The following is a 26,175-nucleotide window of genomic DNA, read 5'->3' as shown; positions in this document are numbered from 1 at the left end:
AATAAATAATATTTTTCCCTATCAGCAATGCCTGCTTCCTCCCCCTTCTTCTTTCATTCTTTCTTTCTTTCTTTTTTTAAGAGAAGCTTCAGTTTTTCCTCCTTTATCAGCAACTGGGGGTGTGGGAGGAAATCGCAAATGTTCAAAAAGCAAATGAAACAAGCTTTGTCAAATGTTGATGTAGGTTGTTGAAGGGAGATGCTACGGAAGAGACACAGTATGGTACGCTGAGAAGGTGAAAAAGATGCTGGCAGAGTTTATTCGGAATAAAAAGTGAGCAGTTGCTTAGATAAGAGGCTGACATAGCAGCAGATAATCTTCTTAAACACACACACACACACACACACACACACACAGAGGGGGGATATTGCTACACTTTGGTAGAATATCTGTCAGAGTGATTTAATTGACATTGACTCAGATCTGTTTGTGTCTCCCTGCCTGTGTGTTGTTGGTGTGTATGTAAATCCCGTATACTGCGTGCAATGCCAAAAGGTTACATATTGGGAAAATAAGAAAAAATAAAGCTAAGAGGGAATTAGAGGAGGGGGGGGGGAGATGAGATCATGAAAGCTCATGTTATCAAAACACTGGGTTACATAGTTGATGCCTTAGCATGCGTCAGAGTGTTGGATCACCTAACATAGTATTAGATACACAGAGAGATATCCCCTTGCTCCAAGGTTCACTTATCCTCTTCAGCTCTTCTGATGTTTCAGCAATAGAAATCGATAGCAAGAGAGATTGTTTGTAATCTTCCCTCTACCAAACATGTGCACCTGACTTGAGTCAAAGGTATGTTCAGTCTAGTGTGTCTCAGAGAGTGGACAGTCTTGCGTGCCCACTGTCCAGAATCTTCAGTTCAGGGATAGATTCATTTCAGGGTTGTTTTTTGGAACGGGGGACTAAAGTGGACCACAATATTATACACCTTTAAACTGGGAGTAAATCCTGGTTACAACACTCAGACTTATTTGGAGCGAGGAAGTCCACAATTCTGCAGCAAATCCAGTACATCCCATACAAGTTGAAAGAAGAGCAATTAGTTGCATTTTTCACCCTAAATATAACTTGCACAGTAAGATCTACAACCACACCATCTCTTGACTGTGCTCGTATGATTGATTCAATCAATCAATCAATCAGAATACAGCTGGAAGAGACCTTTGACCTCCTGCTCAATCAGAAGACTCAATACCATTCCAGACAAGTGGCTGTCCAGGCTCTTCAGTTCAGGGATGAATTCAGTTCAGATTTTTTTGGAACAGTGACTAAAGTGGACCATAATATTATGCACCTTTACATTGGGAGTGAATCCTTGTTACAGCACTGAGACTTATTTGGGGTGAGCAAATCTGTGATTCTGCAGCAAATCCAGTGCGTCCAGTATAATAGTGCTTGAAAGAAGGACTATTGGTTGCATTTTTCCCCTAAATGTAAGCTGTACATTATGATCCACGTTCACTCCATCTCTCATCAGTGTTCCTATGATTCAATTGATCAATCAATTAATCAATCAGAATAGAGCTGGAAGGAACCTTGGAGGTCTTCTAGCTGAATCCCCTGCTCAACCAGGAGATCCAATACCATTTGAGACAAGTGGCTGTCCAGACTTTTCTTAAAAGCCTCCAGTGATGAAGCACTCACAATGTCTGAAGGCAAGCCGTTCCACTGGCTAATTTTTCTCACTGTTAGGAAGTTTCTCCTTAATTCCAGGTTGCTTCCGTTCTTGATTAGTTTCCATCCACTGCTTCTTGTCTTGCCTTCTGGTGTGTTGGAGAATAAGTTGACCCTCTCTTCTTTGGGGTAACTGCTCAAATATCCACCAGCCGGAATTCTAGGACTTCTACACTTCTAATTTTGTTCCTGACTTGAACAGATTCTTCTTTTCTTATGGGTAAACTGCTTGATCGTTTGTATTAACAAACCTAGAATGGGAAAGTTGAAAGGGGAATTTGGGTCATCGAATTGTGCCGCCTCTTAATGCAAGTATTTCAATCCAGTCTCAGCTTGAACATACTCAGTGCGGAGAACCCATAACAGGTAGCCCTTCACTAACAACCATTCATTTAGTGAATGTTCAAAATTACTACAGCACTGAAAAAAGAGACTTATGATTGGTCCTTTCACTTACAACCATTGCAATATCTCTAGCCATTCAATCAAAATTCAGCAATTGGCATTTATTTATGATGATTGCAGCATCCTGAGATCACACGATTGCTATTTGAAAGCTTCCCAGCTGACTTCCAACAAACAAAGTCAGCAAAGGAAGCCACATTTGCTTAACAATCATGGCAAAATAAAAGTCATAAAACTGGGCATGTTTCAATTAACCATTGCCTTCCTTAGCAATGGAAATGGGCCCAATCGTAAGTTGATGACTACCTGTGTCAATGGTGAAAAAGTACGGCTCTACATTTTGGCAAGAAAAACAAAAGGCACAGGTACAGTACATGTGGTACCTTGCTCAATAGTAGTAACTTGGAGTCTTAGTGGACAATCACTTAAATATGAGCCAGCACTGTGCTGCAGCTGCCAAAAAAGCCAACACAGTTCTAGGCCGCATAAACAAAGGGACAGAATCAAGATCATGTGAAGTGTTAATACCACCTTATAATGCCTTGGTAAGGCCACACTTGGAATGCTGCATTCAGTTTTGGTTGCCACAATGTAAAAAAGATGTTGAGACTCTAGAAAGGGTGCAGAGAAAAGCAACAAAGAGGATTACAGGACTGGAGGCTAAAACAGATAAAGAATAGTTGCTGGAACTGGGTATGTCTAGTTTGATAAAAAGAAGGACAAGGGAAAACATGATAGCAGAGTTCCCATATCTCAGGGGCTGCCACAAAGAAGTGGGAGTCAAGTTATTCTCCAAAGCACCTGAGGGTAGGACAAGAAGCAATGGGTGGAAACTAATCAAGGAGAGGAGCAACTTAGAACTAAGAAGAAATTTCCTGACAGTTAGAAAAATTAATAAATGGAACAACTTGCCTCCAGAAATTGTAAGTGCTCCAACACTGGAAGTTTTTAAGAAGAGATTGGATAATCTTTTGTCTGAAATGGTGTAGGGATTTCTGCCTAGGCAGTGGGTTGGATTAGAAGACCTCCAAGGTCCCTTCCAATTCTGATTCTATTCTATTCTATTCTATTCTATTCTATTCTATTCTATTCTATTCTATTCTATTCTATTCTATTCTACTCTACTCTACTCTACTCTACTCTACTCTACTCTACTCTATTCTATTCTATTCACCTGTACTTCCAGGTAACCTGAGTTATTTCACAATAAATTGTTATTTATACTTAAGGAGTCAAAGTTGAAAAATTCCAAAATAAGTTGGATATTACTTTTAAATTGTACCTGAAAACATAGAACTTACCAGGCCTTAAAAATCAATCAAATCCAGAGAAAAATAAGATGGAGAATATTCTGGTGTGCTTAGGAATGCACCCATTTTTTCCCATCTCTCTGTGTGCAACGGCCAGTTACAATCCTACCTTCATCATTCCTGCCAACAGAAATGGCAAGAGATATTTTTTTACAAATTTAGAATTATGTAGCGGATAAAAATAATGCATAATAGTAAAAAAATTAGGGGCCTGTAGGGGATTACCAGGATGAGCCTGAGGGAGAGGTCAAAGACGTTAGCGGTCTCGAAACACCTTCGTGCTGGCAAGAGATCTAAATCCAGTCCTTTGTATTTGACTTTGACTTTTATCTACTGCCTATTTGCTTTGACCATTAATAGGTCAGATTCTTGTAGAGAGCTTAAGCTTGCAGTGCATTTTTATTCCCATTTGAACTGTTTGGATCTTCTGATTTCCCCAGCACTTGACAGGACTTGTGTTACTTTGTGTGTCTATGTGTGTTTGTAGAAATGGACTTACCCATGTGTGACTTTTAGAGAATGAAATAAATTGATAGTGTTTCATTTCTCCTGTGAGATACATTTAGGACAAAAGGGACAGTCATTGTGAGTCTTGACTCTTGATGAATGTATCTCTTATTTTATGTACACTGAGAGCATTAGCACCAAGACAAATTCCTTGTGTGTGCAATCACACTTGGTCAATAAAGAATTCTATTCTATTCTATTCTATTCTATTCTATTCTATTCTATTCTATTCTATTCTATTCTATTCTATTCTATTCTATTCTATTCTATTTCTATTCTATTCTATTCTATTTCTATTTCTATTCTATTCTATTCTATTCTATTCTATTCTATTCTATTCTATTCTATTTCTATTTCTATTTCTATTTCTATTTCTATTCTATTCACATTTTCCTCTCTGTCTGTAACTTAGAAGGACCAGTGGTCTTCTTTAGGTCATGTACATAGCAAAAAATCAAAAGCTTCAGAGGAACTATCTTCTGCTGTGAGCATTGGGAAACGATCTTTTAAACTGTGGTGGTATCTCTCAGCTCCTAGCTTCTGAAAACCAAAGATAGAGTAATCTTGACCTACTGAACTGGATTTCATGACAATGTTGATAAGCAAAGATGAATCTCTTTCTGAGTTGATAAAAACTATTCTTGAAAATAGCAACCCTGGTTGCATCTACTGTAAAAAAAAATCCTTGCGCAGTTTTAGATCTGGCAGCTCTATGTGCCCAACATTAAAATTTAGAACATAGAACACCGAATAACAGAGTTGAAAGGGACTTTGGAGGTCTTCTAGTCCAACCCCCTACTCAAGCTGGAGACTCTACACCCTTTCAGACAAGTGGCTGTCCCAGTGGTGGTATTCTACCGGTTCAGCCTGGTTCAGTTGAACCGGTAGTAAAAAATGTTACCGTTTGGCCAAACTGCTGTGCCGCCCCTCCCCCAGAGCTTCGTTTTTGGCCTCCTGGGCCTCAGGGAAGCCTCCTGGGAGCAAAAATTGCCTCCAAGGAGGCTTCTCTGAGGTTCAGGAGGCAAAAAAAAATGGAGCGTGGGGGTATGTGCAAAAAAAAAGAAAGAGAAAAAGCCATGCCCACTCAGTCATATGGCCACACCCACCTAGCCACATCCACAGAACCAGCAGTAAAAATATTTGTACCCCACCCCTGGTTTGTCCAATCTCTTTTTGAAAATCTCCAGTGCTAGAGTACCCACAACTTCTGAAGGCAAGCCATTCTACTGATTAATTATTCTGACAATAATTAATGGTTAATTGTTCTAAATTTCTAGGTTTAGTTTCCATTTTTAAGAGCTAACTATGCAAAACCTATCTCCTCCTCCTCCATTCTACATGGTTTACAAGGAAATTAGCAATTTTCAACAACTTTTACTTTTAAAAACAGGAACTAAAGGCTAAAACATGAAGAATGGTTGCAGGAATTGGGTATGTCTAATTTAATGAAAAGGAGACATGATAGCAGTCTTCCAATATCTCAGAGGCTGCCACTAAGAAAAGGGAGTCAAGTTATTCTCCAAAGCACCTGAGGGCAGGACAAGAAGCAATAGATGCGAAACTAATCAAGGACAGAAGCAACCAAGAACGAAGGAGAAATTTCCTGACAGTTAGAACAATTAATCAGTGGAAAAACTTGCCTCCAGAAGTTGTAGATGCTCCAACACTGGAGGTTTCAAAGAATAGATTGGACAACCATTTGCCTGAGATGGTATAAGTTTTCCTGCTTGACCAGGAAGCTGGACTAGAAGATCCTCAGAGTCCCTTCCAATTTTCTTATTTTATTATTCTGACAGGCCTATAAGGAGAGGCTTTAGAATAAGCAAACCACATTCAGAAAGCCTATACTATCACTGGAATCATTAGATAAGGCATTGCAGCAACATTTAGCCCAGTGTTATGTAGTCAGGGATAAAAAACAATATGGCTGCTTCAATTTTAGAAACACAAAACCCCACATTAACAATGCCTTTTTGAAGGCGTTCATCTCTCTAAGGATTAATGAAGCAAAAGAGCTATTTAAAGATTCATCATTCTACTTAATCTATATTTTTATGACAATTTCAAACCAAACATGGTCTTTTAAAACTCCTTTCCAAAGAGTTGAGTTTGTTTCTAAACATAGATACGCCAAAACCACTGTTGAACAAAAACCAGCTATTAGGAAGGACAACTTCCTTGTTAATGCTGTTGCTTGTCTTTGTGGTTTTTTTAGTGATTAATTTAGCATAATAAAATAACATTAAGAAGATGAATGGTTTCTATTGAAGGAAAGAGAAGGAATGCAAATGTGCTGTAGACCTTTGGACCTGGCCCTCTGGAAGTTGGACCCATGGACATTCCAAGGAAGGAAGGAAGGAAGGAAGGAAGGAAGGAAGGAAGGAAGGAAGGAAGGAAGGAAGGAAGGAAGGAAGGAAGGAAGGAAGGAAGGAAGGAAGGAAGGAAGGAAGGAAGGAAGGAAGGAAGGAAGGAAGGAAGGAAGGAAGGAAGGAAGGAAAGGGGAAGGAAGACCATGTGCTGGACCATTCATGCATTTCCTTTGGATTAAGTTTAGGCAGAAGTGCCATGGGGAAGGGGAATTATTTCTTCCTAAAAAACTACCTAAAATGCAAGTGTTAAACATTCCTCTATATGTTCATGTTTCATTTGAATGGGAAGTTTTAAGGGCTTTATTGCAGAACAAGAAATATGAACTTCAGAGGGGCGTGTTGTAAGAAGCTTTCCTTGAATTAAAAAGATCAAATCAAGTCTGAGAAGAATCTTTGATGCAGCCTTCCCCAGAAGGTGGCTTCTTACTGTCTCTAAAACAGGGAGAGGTAAAAAAACAACCCTATGATTTCAGTGTCTTGGGAAAACGCTCCGAGCAACTATGCCAGTGTTGGAAGAAATGTCCATCTGGGTTCTGTTCCAAGGAGGGGAAAAGACACTGGAAACACAGAGGCTGTTTGGAAAGATAGTTTAATGGTAGACAGTATCACATGGCTTGGAGCTCTTGGGCGAAGAAAGAGGGCTGAGGGTCCCTGGTTTTTATTTTTCCCTCTGTTGGGATTTGAATTTGAGCTTGCATTCTGATTGGTTGTCAGACTCCCATAGGTCCATGTAGGGGCAACTCTGTAGTCTGTTCTGAATCCCAGACTTGGTTGAGCCTTGCTGGATGATGGTGATGTAATGAAAGGGCTTTGGGCAATTCCTATTATGGCTCTACCTGGAGGAGGTAGAACTTTGTTATGTAGAATAAAATGGCTCAGGCCTTAATGGCCCATTGACAAAGGTGTGTGTGTGTAGGGGGGTGAGTTTCTGCCTCTCTGAGTTTCTACTTCTTTTTTAGGGGAAATATTCTGCCTTTTTAGTATATCCTAACATATTTCATTTTTCCAGGGGAGGGGTGAGTTATAACTTTCTCCCTCCCTTCCCCCTCCCTCTTCTTCTATCATTGTTCCTTCCCATCTTTTCAGTTGCACTAATGTGCAGGCTGAATGATTCCTGCTCAGTTTCCATCATTTCTTCAATTTTGAGCCTCAATCCCTCCCCCCCCCTCCAATTCAGGATAAAAAGGTAATGGAATAACTGAATCTCCATAATTGTCCCACCATTGCAAATTGCTTGGTAACTAAAAAGAAAGTTGGGATGAGATGAGACAGAGAGAGGGAGGAAGGGGAGGGGAGGGGAGAGGAGAGGAGAGGAGAGAAATAGGATAATTTTACCAAGAGCAGCTAGCCAGGTATCACTGAACTACAATTCCCAACATTCCTTAGCTGAGTAGAACTTCTTGAAGTTATAGTTTAGAAATGTCTGGAACATGAAAGGGACTAACTCTACCCCAATTTTTTGAGTATCTCCAAAGGTTTTCTTGTTGGAAGGGTGGAATTATCTTGCGGGATTGGAAATAACTGACCTCCTTATGTGTCCTTATATCGCATAGCTTTTGAGTAACTAAGATAAGACTATTAAAGAATATGACCATCCCTACCATACAGTGAAAGCTAAAGAGAAACGTTGCCATTCAGTTTTGGTTGCACGAATTCTAGAATATTGAATTCTTTTTTGTTGACCATTATAGGAAACAATGCTAAATGCAATGAGGACAAAGAAGCAACGAAGGAGAACATTTGTAGCTCAGGTTTGAAATGAGGGGGTCCTTGGTGCTCTCTGAGCTTAACTTGTTTCTCTAGGTACCATCTAGTTAAAATTACCTCGTTAGGGCAATGAAAACTCTGCAAGAAAACTAGCAAGCTCGGAGTGCACCAAGAACCCCTGAAGAAGACAAAGTAATTCCTCCTTACAGAATAACTGAAATCCAGGTGGAGCTTTGAAACCAAAAAGAGCAACTGAACAAATCTGGAAAAAAAAAAAAAGCTAGCTTATTTGCAAATGTTCAAAATATTGAAGTATTTACAACATGTTGTTGGTTAGGCTCAAGAACAGACATTTCCCTCAGGCTGCTTAACAATGTTTCGTGTCTGGGTTAATTTTTTTTCCCCCTGGGGTTTAAGAATTTCATTTCAAAAAGGAGGTAAGCTGGGACAAAGAAAGGAATGAATTGACAATAAAAAAAAATTAATGCCATCTATCTTTATATTGCTCACATTGCATTAACCTCAACTCGTTTGATATCTCCTCGTGTATGTAGTCTTTTTTTTTAAAAAAAAAAAAACCTGTCAAATTCAGAATTTAAACTAATCAATGAGTTCTAGAGAAATTCTTTTTTTTTTTTTTTAAATAAATTTTATTAAATTTACAATTAAAAACATATCGACATTACATACACAAAAGGAAAAAAAAAAAAAAGAACACTCGGTCTTACAAACTGGAAAGAAAAGAGAAGAGGAGATGTAAAAGAAAGAAAGAAACAAAGGAAGAGAAAGAGAAAAAGAAAAAAAAGATGCGTTTAAAAACAGACAATATCCTTTTTGACAGTCTGCAAGATCCAATTCTCCTACCTTAATTTGAATACACACATCTTATCGAAATCTATGCTTAAATTACCCATTGTCCATTAAGCAGTTTATCTCTGGACTAACCAATTATACCAAGAGTTCCAATTATCGTAAAATGTTGAAGCCTCTTTGTTTTTAAGTGCTATAGTTAATTTATCCATTTCTGCACAATCACATATTTTCTGGATGACCATTTGTTCTGTAGGTGCATAGGGTGATTTCCAACACTGGGCAAACGCTAATCTGGCTGCAGTTAGGATATGAATTGTTACATATTTCATCTTTTTGGGTAAATGTTTATCAGAGATCCCTAGTAGGAAGAACTCTGGTTTGTATTCGATTTGTTCTTTGGTTATCTCCTCCAACCATTTTCTGATTTTTTGCCAATATTTCTGGGTTTCTTTGCAAGACCACCACATATGAAAGTAGGTTCCTTCTATGCTTTTACATTTCCAGCATTTTGGACTCGTGTTTGGGTTCATTTTCGCCAACCTCGAAGGGGGCAAGTGCCATCTATAAAACATTTTGTATGTATTTTCTTTATATGCTGCCGATTTTGTAATCTTAATATTTCTGTTCCAAATCTTTTCCCATTCTGATAATGTAATACTTCTTCCGACATTCCTGCTCCAGGCTATCATGTTCCCTTTGACTATCTCTTGTTCTAATTCTACTTCCAGTAAGTATTTATAGAATTTGGATATGTTCTTTTTGTTTGATCCTAGAAAAATTTTATCTAAATACTGCAGTTTGTTATAAATTCCAAAGTCTTTTATATCTTGTTTGTATCTGCTATGGATTTGTATATATAACCACTGATCAATTTTAAATCCCTGTTCCTGTAGTTCTTGTCGAGTTTTTAATTTCCCTTGCGGATCTAATAAATCTTTATATTTAATCATTTTTGTTATGTCCAAATTATTGGGATGTACCAATTCTACCAGTTCTAGAGAAATTCAAGAGACTTCTGGTCCTTTATAATTAGGGTCCCCACCAGTAATGGGGTTCCTTTTTTTTTTTACTACCGGTTCTGTGGGTGTGGCTTGGTGGGAGTGGTGTGGCTTGGTGGGCATGCAGGGGAAGGATACTATTAAATCTCCATTCCCACCCCACTCCTGGGGGAAGGTTACTGCAAAATCCCCTTCCCTCCCCATCCCACTAACCTGCTTTCCAGCTTCATTCTCCTGTGCAAGGTAACAAAAGAAGACCAAGCCGATCAGCTGGGACTCAGGAAGCAGAGAATAGATGGGCGCGGGGCCAGTCAGAGGTGGTATTTGCTGGTTCTCCAAAAAGCTCAAAATTTCTGCTAACAGTTCTAACAGTAAAGAGACAAGGAGAACAACTGGCTTTTGAGAAGTATGCCATGGCTCACCTTACTGGAATGCAACCAGGAAATTGCATTAACAGTGATTAGTAGATTAGCACCTACTTTGGGTAATGAAATGTCTGCATGAAAACAACCAAGGACATCTCATTTCAACCCCGAGCTACACATATTGTCGTTTATTGAATCTTGTTAAAGCTTTGAAGAATCTTATGAGGAGACAAAACAAAACAAAAACAAAATTAAAGAAATTAAAGTTCTAAGATATTATTTGAAGGAACTAAATAATAAGAATGGTAAAAGTAATAAGAAGGAATATAAAGTTTGCTTAGCTGATCAAGGTTAAAATAGATATGTTATCTCCAGTAACCCTTAATGAACTTTTGCTGATCATAACCGAAATGACCACATATTAAAGATTTGTTTATAAATATGAAATGGAATATGGGATAGAGTTCATTTATTTTACGAAATTGTATTAAAAATTGTTGGTAGTTGTGGTGAAGGGGCTTAATCATTTATTTATATATTTATTTTATTTTTCTCTTTCTTTTAAATGTTCTTTTGACTTTTTTTTAGCACAGTAGAAGATAATAACATAGAAGATAATAACAAGTCTAGCATATACTAGCCAGTAGTATATACTGTAATATATATTTTTTAATTTATTTTTATTTTATTTTTATTTATTTATTTATTTATTTATTTTTGTCAATTGCTTACAAGATAATAGGTATAAGTAAAAACATAGTTATGAATACATGGATACATATAAGAAAAAATAAATAAAAGAAACAATAGGACAGGGACGGTAGGCACATTGGTGCGTTTATGCATGCCCCCTACAGACCTCTTAGGAAAGGGGTGAGGTCAATAGTAGACAGTCTAAGGTTAAAGTTTTTGGGGTTTGGGGAAGAAACCACAGAGTCAGGTAGAGTATTCCAGACATTGACCACTCTGTTGCTGAAGTCGTATTTCCTGCAATCAAGTTTGGTTCGATTAACCTTGAGTTTGTATCTATTGTTTGCTCTAGTGTTGTTATGATTGAAGCTGAAGTATTCATTGACAGGTAGGACCTTGCAATGTATGATTTTATATACTATACTTAGATTGGACTGAAGGCGGCGTAGTTCTAGATTTTCTAGGTCTAGAATTTCTAGTCTGGTGGCATAAGGTATTCTGCAATGAGTAGAGGAGTGTAGAACTCTTCTTGTGAAATATTTCTGGACTTTCTCAACTCTGTTAATATCAGATACGTAATGTGGGTTCCAGACTGATGAGCTGTATTCGAGTATTGGTCTAGCAAATGTTTTGTATGCTCTAGTTATTAGTGTAATATATACTAGCCATTCCTACAAGTACGGACCTATCTAATCAGCAAAAGCAAATTTCATTTTTTTCCATCACAAGCACAAAATCCATAAGAGTTTCCCAACAAAAACAAAATTAGATATGTTCTTTTAATGGAATAAAGAAATCATTTTAACCATGCCTGCTTTTTTCCTTGCCGTGGGAAGTAATATGTATTTCTGTTTGCACTTATGAATCTTTATAGACTATCATCATTTATATTAACAAAATTTGCTCTAGTCTTTCAGATTCTTTACCCTTAAAGGGGAAAATACTTTGTTCTTTCAATGTACATATTTATATTAAGTGTACTTGTGTTTTTAAACAGTATGTATGTATGTTTGCAACCCAGGCTGATATATGCAATTAGTGTATTTGTGGCAAATCTTAAAGGGAAGTTTCTAATGCAAAAATATTTATACTCAAAACTTGGGCAACAATAGCTATTGAGATTGCTCTGTTAGACTTGAAGCAATCCTTCAGTTATGACACTTCCTCCCATTCTTATTTCTCAGGCAGCTTGGTCTCTTAAATAAATTTTGAAATATTGTGATCTTTAACATGTTACTTTCATTTCATGCATCATCCTTACTGCAATCGTGCAGAAAGCTGATTTTAAACATTGCCCTTAGATGCAATTTTTAGAGAATAAAATAATTCAATAGTTGGATTCCATAACCTTGCCAACTACAGCTTTTCAATGGGATTTTATTTTATTTCATGCATCCCTGGCTTATGAAAAGCTATGCCGGCAAACATATCTCAGGGAATGTATCCGTAACTGACTACAGATAGATAAAACAGGAACAAAAATGTAGCCAGGAATAAACTAGGACATTAGGGAAAACATTCTCTTCTTTACAGTCCTGTATTATGTGTCCAATATATAGGTGTGCCTTTAAAAAGATCTGGGATCATTTAAACTTGCAGCCTTCTTATTTATAATCTGGAGCCAAACCAATCTGAAACACATATTCCATGCCACAATATTAATCAGGTATGCTTGCTGTTCTCTGAGCTTGGTTATTTCCTTGAAGATATTTCATTACCCAAACTAGACTAGCACGGGTGTTGTTACCTAGTTTGGTTAATGAAACATCCGCAAGAAAACAATCCAGCTCAGAGAGCACCAAGGACCCTTCATTTCAACCCCAAGCTACAAATATTCTCCAAGACAGGAAACAATGATTAGAAACTAACCAAGGAGAGAAGCTTCCTAGAACTAAGGAGAAATTTCCTAACAGTGAGAGTAATCAAACAATGGAACAGATTACCTCAGAAGTTGTGGGTACTCCATCACTGAACGCTTTATTGGCATAGGATCTCTTGCTCGACCAGGGGGGTTGGACTAGAAGACCTCCAAGGTCCCTTCCAACTCTATTTTCTATGTCTTATGTTCCTTTATTGGTACAATATTAATCAAACAGCTTGGTTTTCTAAAGGGAGAAATGGTTGGGGTCATGGTTTAAGCAAACACAAGTAGTTCTGACCACAGACTCTGTCCAGATAGGCAAAGGATGTGCTTAACTGGAAGTTTTAAGAAAAGATTGCCCAGTCATTTGTCTGAAATGGTATAGGATTTCCTGCCTGAACAAGGGGTTGGACTAGAAGACCTCCAAGGTCTATTCTATTCTATTCTATTCTATTCTATTCTATTCTATTCTATTCTATTCTATTCTATTCTATTCTATTCCATTCCATTCCATTCCATTCCATTCCATTCCATTCCATTCCATTCCATTCCATTCTCCCTTCCAGCTATATTCCCATTAAATTGCTTGCTGGGTTGTAGGAAGTGGGCCACTCAAAAGCTCATTCCAAGGTAGGGCAGGGCAGGTGGGTCCAATTTAGCCTCCCAACTTTGTATAACATTTCCTGAGCATAGTAATGATTCGGTCATAGTTCAATATCAAAATGACTTCTTTTGAGATCACATAGTGTTGTGGGTTTTGCAAGGATGAACGTTTCTACATTAGTTCTAACTTATCAAATAATTGTTTGAAATGGTATAGGGTTTCCTGCCTGAGCAGGGTGTTGGACTAGAAGACCTCCAAAGTCCCTTCCAACTCTGTTATTCTCACTCATCTATAGTTTCTTGACCTTTTGGCTAAGATCAGATATGCAGAATAAGCTCATTGGATCATCTAAACTAGTTTTGCCTATACTTTAAAGTTTTAAACCCAATTGTTCTTTGCTTCTTAAACTCCTGTTAACTAGACCAAACCGTGGATGGGATGAGTGTAAAACATGTCCTTATTTCCAAATTCTCCTGCCGTTGACATATGTGGCTTAGCATAGAGTTTAAGACAGGTCTAATAATTGATCTCAAGGGTCGCATGAAATATCTGACCCCCCACTTTTTTTAACTTCAATAGAAACTTCTGAGGTAGAAACCACGATTTATTTCTTTTTTTTCTCCGAGGAATAATGGGAGACTTTATAAATAAAGGAGACTTTATTTCCTGATTGACAACCATCTCATCTCAAAGGTGTTTTTTCAATTGGCAACTGGACTATTTTTTTCCTCGAGGAAGAATGGTCTGCTTCCTCATTCAAGAAACTTCATCAGCCAGAACTGATGACGCTTCTTGGATGAGAAGCAAAACATCTTCTTCCTCAAGGGAAAGTGTCAACTCATAAAATATTTCTATGGTCTTTTTTAAGTTGCCAACAGAAAGGGAAGGGGGTTTGAAAGAGCAGTGCGGCAGCTTGGAAATCAAAAGTGCATTCCATAAATAGTTTTCAAAGATAGTAACTAGATGACTGAAGTTTCTGCTGTGCACAATGCTAACTGGAGAGCATGATTGATGACTCTTGGCTATGGATGTGTCCCATTGGAGAATATGAATTATGATATACCCAGGGGGTGGGGAAAACCAGGGTCAAGGGTGACAATGAATTATATGTCTCAGAGTCAGCTACACCCAGGCAGTGCCGGATATGTTAACTCCCAATAAATCCTTTTGAAGTTTTGGAAGTTTGGTTTGAGACTCATGATTTAGTTGAGGTAACTGCCGGAATCCTGACAGAAAGAAAGAAACAGTCCAGTTTCTGTCCATATTTGAGACAACTGTGACCTGGATGACTGAGAATCTCCACAGATGCTTAGCCATCTTATTTTACAAAATAACACACCGTTGGACTCAAACAAAAATCTGAATTAATGCATCATCCTGATGCCATTTCTAGGTGCCATATCTCTACTGATATTACTGTATCATTTAACCAAGCTGAACATGGTGTACTGCAGGATGATGGTACAGTTTTATCTGTAATTGTGAGCTCCATCACCACAAGGAGAAAATATTTGGGATACCGCTTATACGTACAGTATCTTGCTACAGCTGGCATTGTGTGAAAAGGTGCCATAGAGTTAAGATTTAAAGAAAATGTCAACCCTGGCTTGCAGCAGCTATTGAAAAATGTCAAAATTTCATTTTACGAAAGTCGAGAAAAATAAATGCTAGTATAATGAGCTAGTTATATCAGTGCAAACAGTTCTTGGAATGTATGTAAAGTTCTAGCTACCATCTTTATTTTTTTAAAAAGTATATCTGAAGTAAGGGTAGAAAAGACCAGTAATAAATTAATATGAGACTAGAACAGTTCCTCAAGAAACATGGCTACAGTATTTGATATTCAGAACAAAGTGAAACAAAGTAAAGGCGTATAGACATCTATGAATCATGGGTAACATGGCCAGAGCAGTTTCTTTCCACATCTCACAAATGTTTGAGATTTGAGCCACCCATTGACAAGAAAATAAGATGCAGAAAGATTCAGAACAGCCTGTTTACCAATGTCGTTACTGATGCTTGATGTTTCATTACCAAACTACATAACATCATCACTGCTTTGGTAAGACACTTTGTTTTAACCTCATGTATATCTCTTTCTTCTGCTTCACATCATCTTTTATTTAAGAATGGTTTTGCATGCTAAGCCTATGGTTAATTTCATATATCTCATATGGAATCTATCTTTCTTTCCCATTGTATCCACATGTTAAAAGAACACATGGAGGGATCAAATTATAATTTCCTGCAACTGTTTAATGAAAATCATGGGGTTTTTGACACCCACATGATCCTATATTTCTATCTGTGTAGAGATGTCACCTCTTCTCTTCTCTTTCCTGGATTTCTCTCTTCCATTAATGCTTAAGCTTCTCCCCCACCCATTGTTTTATTCTGGTAGATTAATTGCATTCTAATTCAACAGATCTGTAAATTAAAATATCTGCCTGCCTACCCACCCACCCACCCATCCATCCATCCATCAATCCATCCATCCATCCATCCACCCACCCACCCATCCATCCATCCATCCATCCACCCACCCACCCACCCCATCCATCCATCCATCCATCCATCCATCCATCCATCCATCCATCCAACCAACTTGGAAGAATAATGCAAGGACAAACCATTTCAATAACATTGCTAAGAAACCTACATGAAGGTGTCCTTGAAGTCAAGCTTTACAAGGCAGCCTTTATCTCGAACAGATGGCAGCTCTTACCTGCCCTTCAAAAGCTAAGCAAGATCACACCTGAATGAGAAATCAGGCAACATCTGGATGAAGATAGTAGCATAATACAGTATCTCTGTGTGGTTTCCTAGACAACTACACAATCATGTGCAAAAAAAGTAACTAAGTTTTGAGCTTGGGCGTATACTTGCAGACATGTTAGCATCTGACCAAAAATATTTCCAACACAATAATCAAGCTCAAACGGCATTGAGGACTCCATAGTTCAATTTTGGGCCACATATAGTATCATCTATTGAAGTTCATCTTGAAACTAAGATTTAATGTTTTCATTAGAGATTGTTGGGTCTCTGATGGATACAAATATCAAGTACAACAGTGAACAGTAGACAAGGGCAGCAATCAGAAATGTACAAGTGAGTTTCAGGCTTGGGATCATAAGGAAAGGGACTGAAAATTGTGTGTATGTATGTGTGTGTGTGTGTGTGTGTATCTGTGTGTCTGTGTCTGTATTCAAAAGCAAAGTTGAAGAGTTCCTTCAGTTCAATGAATACAACTTTCCAGAAACTGCATATTTCTATTTACTTGTCTTGTTCACCCCCCCCACTTTTCTGAATGCTGAATATACCAGTTCAAATGATATATACCAACTTTAAAACAAATTCAGAAAAAAAAAATCAACAGCAACAAGAGTTTTATAATATTTGCAACCAGCTTGGTCTTACAGGTCTTTCAGTGGTACACACTCCTGTAATTGAATCCGTCTACTCTGTTGAGCATCCTCTTCTTCTCTTTCCTTTCACCTTTTCCAGAATTAAAGTTTTCAAATACTTGGTCAATGGAGAATAATTTGACCCTGGTCATTTGTGCCTCAGTGTAATCAATTGGTATGCTGATCAAGGAAGCTAGATTAGAAGAAACTGAGCATGGTTTTAAAACTGGAGGCAGGGATATCAAAGTTTTGTGCTATGCTCAGGGGTGGGATTCTCCTAGTTTGGACCAGTTCAGGAAAGCCTCTAGCTCCAACAATCAGCTATTGAGCCAACTGGTTCTCTCCAACAATCATCCCTGTGCTCTACTGACCTATATCCTCTCAATGGATTCACGCAGCAGAGCAGAGTGCCCCGTCTCAGCTGTGTTACTCCCCAGAAGTAACATAGAAGCTATTTTTAAAAAAACCTGCACACATGTATGCAGCACGCATCAGGCATATGAGATCACTGAACAGGCTATGATGAAGACACCACTCAGCTAAATATGCTTGGTTGTCCCAAATACACTTTTTCAAAAGGAAACTGGACTTTGTTTTTCCTTGAAGACAAAAGACAATTTCTTCAGTCAGAACTGAAGAAGCTTCTTGGATGAGAAAAATAAATGTCTTCAAGGAAAAACAAAACCCAGTAGCCTTTTGAAAAAGCATCTTTAGGAAAAAGAAAGGAAATAGAAAAGAACACACTGATAGATCTATTCAGATACAATAGTTCTTTGTTGGCATGATTGATAAGATATTCCAATTTTAACTTTTAAATCATTGCATTATTTTATGGAATTATGAAAATAACAATGGAGGTATTCCTAAAATATGAACTATTTTTGCAACATAGGGAGGGGAAGCTAGAAGCCCTTGACAATAATGTCCAGCAATTTTATGTTCCTTCCTATCTCATAAGTCTTTCTGCAGTTCATTGTCAATGGAGCACTGTCCAGAATCCATCTCCAAAATTAGTAAAGAACTAATTTCCTGAAATTTAACCAAAACAAAAGAACTTTAGATTTGTGAATTAGATTATATCATTCTTGTCCTCTTTTTTCCCCTTGACAACTGGGTTCCTGGCTTGACTCCAAGATTCAACTTCTCTTCTATGTCCATCATGAAAATGTAGAATGAGAACACTGGATGAAATTTTAAAAATATTTTCCACCAGTTCTAGTTATTAAAGTGCTTACCTTAGTCACAGAGAGCTGAAGAATTTCCTTCCACATTTTTTGGCAGCAAGCTTTTAAGTTTATTTGAGTTTTGGAAGTGGTCAAGGGGTGACTGCTATTGTATCTCATTCATATTTCCATCCCTCTGACACCTCACTGCTGACTTCCAATTTTAGAAAGCTCAGTGGAAGGACTTCCACCATAATATCTTTAACTGAGACACTGTGGAAGCTACAGAAGAATGAAAGATGAGTATACTGTAATTTTCTTTTCCTGTGAAAGAAAGTTCAGATTTATCTCACCAAACTGAACAAAAGCTGGCAAAATAAAAAATAAAAAGAACTTAGTATTTTTTTCTGCAAAGTATCAAAACACATTATATCAGTATCAGCCTTGGAAGCTATGTTTTACTTGGAAGCTTCAAAGCTGCCACATTCAGTGCCTAGGAATTTTGGAGGGGGATTTCATAGGGAGGTAGAAGATTAGACACAACAACATTCTTTTCTCAGAGAGTCAAGGACATGTTGCTCTGCACCTGGAGAGGAGTGTCTGGGGGAATGTCTCCAGTTGGGATGAAGATATGATTGGGCCATGTGATGGACTGATGGGTGAAGGAGATGGATCTTTGAATTCTCTTCTGGGAAGAGAAAACACAGAACTCTCAGATTCAGGTTTCCCAGATGTGCCAATATGACAACTCTAATGAAATGGAACTTTGAGAAACTGATTGTCTCGGAGTTTATTGGTACAGAGTTGGTTAGTTGGAACAATGACATTCAGAATAATAGAATAACAGAGTTGGAAAGGACCTTCAAGGTCTTCTAGTCCAACTCCCTGCTCAAGCAGGAAACCCTATACTATTTCAGACAAATGTCTGCCCAATTTTTTCTTAAAAACTTCCTGTGTTGGAGCACCCACAACTTTTGGAGGCAAGTTGTTCCATTCATTAATTGTTCTAATTGTCAGGAAATTTCTCCTTAGTTCAAGATTGCTTCTCTTCTTAATTAGTTTCCATAGGTTGCTTCTTGTCCTGCCTTCAGGTTGTCCCCCTCTTCTTTGTGGTAGCCCTTTGGATATTGGAACACTGCTATGACATCTTTTAATGAAATTAGGCATACCCAATTCATGCAACCGTTTTTGTATGTTTTAACCTCCAGCCCCTAATCATCTTTGTTGCTCTTCTCTGCACTCTTTCTAGAATGTCAACATCTTTTTTATGCTGTGGTGTCCAAAAGTTGATGCAGTATTCCAAGTGTGATCTTACCAAGGCATTATAAAGTGGTATTAATACTGCATGTGATCTTGATTCTATCCCTCTATTAATGCAGCCTAGGACTGTGTTATCCATATTTCTATTACATTTCAGATACTAAAATGTTGTCTGAATTCCCCACATCACACAAAGCCATAATGATTTAGTTCAGAATTTCTGCAGAAGCCATAGAATTTAAATTCATCTATCTTACTCAACTGTGAAGGATGAAATATCCTACTGAGATCCTGGTCAGTTTAGGATAATTATAGTGATAATTATAAATTATAGTTTATAAGATTTCATTTGGTTCTGATTTCATGCAATGTGTCAAGCCAAACCAAGAAAACCACAGGATAGCTTAATGAATTAAAAGATAATTTCATAGAATTATTGTTAGTGTTTGGGGATAAACCCCTAGCAGAGTATGCAGCAGCAGTCAAGCCAGGCAGCCAAATGAGAGAGGAAGGGTTTTAGAGTATACACACACTGAACACAAACACTGTTTGTAGTTTAAATAGTTTTTAATCCAGTTAGAGTTTAAGCATTGTCAATCAGTCCGTATGTCATTCACAATATATCCATTCAGTAAGACTCACTAACTCAGTCCAGATAATAGTCCTTACTATATCTTTATCAGCCGATAAAGATATCTTCTCCTCCTCCGATGCTTTTCTCCAGAGGATAACGCTGGATATTCAGTAGAACGATCAAACAGTAGACAGTCGCAGTAAAACAGTAGTAAACAGTTGTATCCAGCAGTAAACAGCAAACGGCAAACAGTAAAACAGTAGGCAGTAGGCAATAGGCAGTAAGCAGCAGGCTTTCTCCTGCTTCCTCTTATTGCAGTTTCTAACCGCACCCTTAATTGGCTAATTACATGCAGTGTGGTGCTTAAAGTTACAGACACTTAAACTATGATACCTTAGTTTATATATTTATCCACCCAAACCTTGTTGGGTATCAATGTTATACCTAACAATTATGGATAACTGGATAACTCTAATTTTCCCATTGCCAGGAAAACATAGTTTTAGCAATGGGAATAATAAGTAGTGAAGGATTCCAGCTACATTATTAAAACAAGCAAACAATTCTACTGGGTTTAGTTTATTCAATACTTGGGCAAATAACACGAAAGTCAAAAATTATCATTTTCAGTGATGACCGTGCTTGTAAAATGTCTTATAGCTTGGATGTCCTATGTTAATGGAAGCAAGTTCTACAAAGGAAAAGAAGAGGCTTTCTTTATTAATGCTTGTCATTAGCTAATGTCCAACCATATTTAAACAGGGTTCCAATAAAGCAGAATAATTTGTAGCTCAGGGTTGAAATGATGGATTCTTGGTGCTCTCTAAACTTGGTTGTTTTCTTGCAGATGTTTCATTACCCAAACTAGGTAACATGATCTTCCTTATTTTGGGTAATAAAACATCTGCAAGAAAACAACCGAGCTGAGCTTGTAGAACCAAAACACCAGAAAGCAAGACAAAAAACAATGGTGGGGGGAACTAATCAAGGAAAGAAGCAAACTAGAATTAAAAAGAAACTTCCTAATAGTGAGGACAATTAACCAGTGGAACAACTTGATTTCAGAAGTTGTGGGTGCTCCTGGAGGCTTTTAAGAAGGGATTGGAGAACCATTTGTATGAAATGGTATAGGGCAGTGGTGGCTAACCTTTTTGGGCTCCTGTCCCAAAAATTGTGAACGTGCTTGCACGCTTGCGCTCACGTGCCAGCACTTAGAAGGCAATGCGTGCCCCTCCACACCCCCTATGCATTCGCGCACAATCCCCACCCACTCCCGCTGCCCTCTTACCTGCACTGATCCTCACAGCTGATTTTCAGCCAAAAACTAGGCCGGTTTCATCAGTTCCGGTATTTTTGGAAAAACAGGAAGTGATGAAATGGGCCTAGTTTTCTGCCTGCAAAGCCTGCAGAAGCCTTCCTCAAGCCTCTGGGAGGCCAAAAAAGGCCTCAAATCGCCCCAAAATCAGCTGTGAGGCGTACGCATGCACAGTGAGGTAAGTTTGCCTGCAGCTCGTGTGCCAGCACAAATAGTTCTGCTTGCCACCTGTGGCACGCGTGCCATAGGTTCATCATCAGGGGTATAGGGTCTACTGCTTGAGCTGGGGGTTGGACTAGAAGACCTCCAAGTTCCCTTCTACCTCTATTCTGACTGATTGATAGAGCACCAAGAACCCTTCATAAACAGGGTTACTAGGTATTATATCCAATAATTGCTAATCTGAGATCTTTGAATTAGAAATTCGAAAAGAGAATGTCATTCACAAGTTTTGGGACATACAGGCAATCCTTGACTTTAACAGTTCCTTTAGTGACCATTCATAGTTGTAACGGCACTGAAAAAAGTGACATGACCACTTTTCACACAACTGTGGCAGCGCCCCGCCCCCCCATGGTCATGTGATCAAAATTCACATGCTTGGAAACTGGTTCATATTTATGATGTTTGCAACGTCCGTCACAATCACCTGTTGTGATCCTCTGACAAGCAAAGTCAATCGGGAAGCCAGGTTCACTTAACAATCCAGTTACTCAAGTAACAACTGCAGGGATTCACTTAACAAATGGGGCAAGAAAGGTCATAAAATGGGGCAAAATCCACTTCACAAATGGCTCACTTAGCAACAGGAATCTTGGGCTCCATTGTGGTCGTACATCGAGAACTACCTGTAATGAGAAATACAACCTTTATGGAATCAAGTTTTAGGATATTTATGTACATTTCTGTGATACTGAGATGATGGTTAAGAGGTTTTGGGAGGCAAATAGTTTTCCAAAAGTAAAACAACAACAACAACCAACAACAACAATATCCTTGAACTGCCCTCTCATTTTAATTTAATAAGGCTTCAGTGTTTAACTTGATTCGCATTTACTCAAACTGGAATATTTAGAGCTGGAATCAAGTGGACTTTCAAAATTGTCCACCAAAAAACATTGAACATACAAAGTTACAGGGGTGGGTTGCTACCAGTTTGTCTCGATTCAGGCGAACCGGTAGCTAATTTTATTATTTTTTTTAATTACCGGTTCGGCAAACTGGTAAATCCCACCCCTGGCTGGCCTCGCCCACCCTACCACGCCCCTCCCAGGAGTCCCCACGTGGCCCCTTTTGGATGCCAGGTGAGTACAGGGCCCGTGCAGAGGCTAAGGGAGGGCAAAGAACCAGCCTCCTGGAAGTTCCAGAAGGCCAGAAACAGGCCTGTTTCACTGTTTCTGGCATCCGGAGGGGCTCCGGAGCTCAGGGAGGCCATTTTTGCTCTCCTGGAGGCTTGAGGAAAGCCTCCAAAGTCCAGGGAGGGTGAAAATGCTCCCCCCTGCCGTGGTGCAGACGGCCAACTAGGCTACATCCATTATGGCCACACCCACTGAGCAACTTGTTCAGAACCAGTTGCTGAAATTTTTGAAGCCCACCCCTGCATAGATATACAGGAACACCTAAGCAGAATATAAACTAGATCTTCCCAACTCCAGTGGGGAGATTCCACAGAAAATCATGGAGAATAAGAAAGTTGAGATCCTGTGGGACTTCCAGATCCAGACAGACAAGCAGGCACTAGCTCATCAACCAGACATCATGGTAGTTGACAAGGTCCAAAGATCCTTGGTGTTGATAGATGCAGTAACATCAGGAAGAAGGAACATAAGAAACTGGAGAACTATCAGGGCCTGAAGGAGGAATTGGAGAGAAGTGGAAAGAGAATGCCAAAGTGGTCCCAGTGATGGAGGTGACTCAGGGCTGAAACCTCTAAGTTGGAAGACTGGCCAAGAAATTCCAGATACAACGTCAAAGCTCTCCATCCAGAAAAGTACAATGCTTAGAAGATATAGTGTGGAACCTTCAAACTCCCTGGACTCTAGTAGAGGACCCAAGATTAGAATAGAATAAGACTAACAGAGTTGGAAGGGACCTTGAAGATCTTCTAGTCCAACCCCCTGCTCAGGCAGGAAACCCCATACCATTTTAGACAAATGGCTGTCCAATCTCTTCTCAAAAACTTCCAGTGTTGGAGCATTTACAACTTCTGGAGGCAAGTTGTTCCACTGATTAACTGTTCTGTCAGGAAATTTCTCCTTAGATCTAAGTTGCTTCTCTCCTTGATTAGTTTCCACCCGTTGCTTCTTGTCCTACTCTTGGGTGCTTTGGAGAATAGCTTACTTCCTCTTCTTTGTGGCAGCCCCTGAGATATTGGAACACTGCTATCATATCACCCCTTCTTTTCATCAGACTAGACATACACAGTTCCAGCAACCATTCTTTGTACAGTATGTTTAGATAGAGGAAGACACAGACTTCCCATACTGGTTAGAAAGGAATTTTATTTAATCAGATCGAATAAGTACTATTGGGAAAAAATGCAGATCAACCAACTCCTTTGGCTGGGACTTGTTTCAATAATATTATACTAGTAACATAAGACATGGACTTAATTGCACTGGAATTGTTCTGATGTAATCCTTGCTTCCTCCAACATATAGAGTTTACCTAAATGGTGAATTGGGAAACTGTGACCTGCTTCTGGATGACACAATTTTAACAGTATGGAGTATATGAACCAGGACATTGCTTTTAAAAACTAGGACTCACAACACTTGGGATTCAAGGGGAAATTAATAATTGTGTAGGACAGGCGCCAAGAACGCACTTTCAATTCCTTTCAGTTCTTGGAAATGTTAAAGTTACTTGAAGGAGTTTTGGGCAAGTGTTTGTTGTGTGTCTCCAAACATTTTCAAACAATCTTTTCCCTTGAAATCAAATGTATCACCCTGCCCTATTAAAAGCATTGCAAGATCTTCAATGTTAAACACTGAAAAGTATGTTCATTAGATTAAGAAGAAAATGATTCTAAAGTAAATCTGTCCACAGAGAACTGAAGTTCGTCTGTAAATACATAACCATTCTAACTTGGTCAAGTTCTCAGTAAGACAGATAACTTATCCTGTTGTGAATCAATAAAAAGTAACTAGGCCCAAATGCAAAGCAGGTTTGGAAAGCCTGCACACCTGATTGGTCCTTAAACAACGAACAGGGATTGGTCCATAACAAGCCCCTGATTGGCCAATATTAGGACACTTCTTATTGGGTATTAGTTGAACTTGTTTGCACATATTATTGGTTAATAGGGTAGCAGCCAACCCTATAAAAGGGTTACTGCTGCCCATAGCTTTGCTCTGTTCTGTTCTATCTACTGTTATTAAAGAGTTTGAAGTCACTGGTCAGATGTCTGGTCTCCATTATTCCCCAAACTTAACATATCCTTTTTCAACTATTGTACAGTATACATCTTTTTAATTCCTTGTATGTCCATCCATACTTGGCCAATAAAGAATGTTATTCTAGACTCAAGTCTTTAGCCTTCAGCCAACTAAATGATCCCATCATGTTCTAAAACTGCTATGAACATGGATATCTGGAAAAATAGGCAGCGTAGTAACATTATCACAAAACACAGAAGTCATCATTGTGATAGTGAAGAAGCAGGAAACATTAAGATGCACCAAGAAATGTAGATCATTTGGGGAGATTAAGGAACGTCTAGTAGGAATCAGGGAGAGTGTTTTTTCTCTTGTAACACCTATTTTGGAACCTGAGATTAGATGGCTCCAACCTTGGGGAAATATCTTCAGACGTGGCTGTTCTCCCAGGCGTAAGGGCTATGAATTTGTTGAGCCTGGGTTAATTGATGGCTGATAGGTTTATCCCCAGCTGCTATTTTCTGCTTTTATTGCATGCTTTATATTTTTTGTGATAACTTTGATTTTGATGTGTGAGCTTCCCAGAGTTGAGAAGGGAAGCTATATAAAAGGAAGTTATATAAGCTATATAAAAAGGAAGGAAGGAAGGAAGGAGAGAGAGATGGAAGGAAAGAGAGAAGGGAGGAAGGAGGGAAGGAGAGGTGGAAGAAATGAAAAGAGATAGAGAAGAAGGAAGGAGAAAGAAAGGGAAAGTGGGGGGTGGAGGAAGTGGGGGGTGGATAACTATGTTATCACCTTAGCCCTAGCCTGGGTTTCAGATTGTGCAACTCTTATTAAAAGCATCCCTTTATGCCAACATTAGTGCTTTTCAATGTAGTTTTGTTTGTTTGATGCCTTTAATTCAGTCTTGACTTATGAGTACCAGCCAGGACCTGTCCCTACAATTTTGTTTGTGTGTTTTAGGAGATACCTTCCATTGTCTTCTCCCTATTGTTGAGACAGAGTGACTGGCCCAAGGTCAGCCAGATGACTTTTACATGCAAAACAACCAAACAAACCCAGAACTCTGCTTTCCCTGCTCCTAGTCCAGTGTCTTTAAACAACCAATTGAAGTGGTTCATGTTAACAAATAACTACACCAAATAGCTGTATGATTTAGACTCATATATATGAGCTGCATGATGCTTTACAACACCCTGTGAGTCATTTACATTGTCAGCATATTGTCCCCAACAATCTGTGTCCTCATTTTACCTATCTCAGAAGGATGGAAGGCTGATCAAACTCCTGGCTGTGGGCAGTGTTAGCTTGCAATACTTCATTCTAACTACTGCACCACCACCACCTAACAAATGCTCTTTAAATATGTCCACGGTTTTGAAATAAATGATTTCCAACATCTAGATGTGCAGATTCAGCTATGAGTTTAATTATAGTGTGTGGCTATCTTTGTCAGTTGTTAGCTGGTTACAGAATGTATTCAACATTCTGCAGAAACATTTAAGGCAGGTATGTCCCACCTGAGGTTCACAGGCTACATGTTGCCCTACACAGCTAGTAATGTGACTGTCCTAATAAAAGGTCTGGTACAAAATCTAATTTAAAAAATATAAAAATTAAAGGAGATATGTTATTTATATACTTTATATTATGTTTTTATATTGGCCCAAAACGATTCCTCTTCACAAAGTGTGGCCCAGGCAAGTCAAAAAAGGTTGGACATGCTTGATTTAGGGCCAAGTTACTTGATGATCTGAATGTCTTACAATACAT

At 38.6% G+C, this 26,175-nt stretch overlaps 1 protein-coding gene across 1 annotated transcript in view; it reads left to right on the top strand.

Moving 5' to 3' along the window:
• The window catches only part of FAM135B (family with sequence similarity 135 member B), a 163,465-nt gene that overhangs the window by 1,315 nt on the left and 135,975 nt on the right, over positions 1-26,175 (top strand). The window lies entirely within an intron of this gene.

Source organism: Notechis scutatus, chromosome 3 (genome assembly GCF_049901735.1).
Source record: "Notechis scutatus isolate UNSWTSFEM ecotype Mainland chromosome 3, rNotScu1.2, whole genome shotgun sequence".
In the NCBI taxonomy this organism is placed as follows: Eukaryota; Metazoa; Chordata; class Lepidosauria; order Squamata; family Elapidae; genus Notechis; species Notechis scutatus.
Note: the sequence above shows the minus strand (reverse complement) of the source record. Positions and strands in the feature narration are given on the sequence as shown.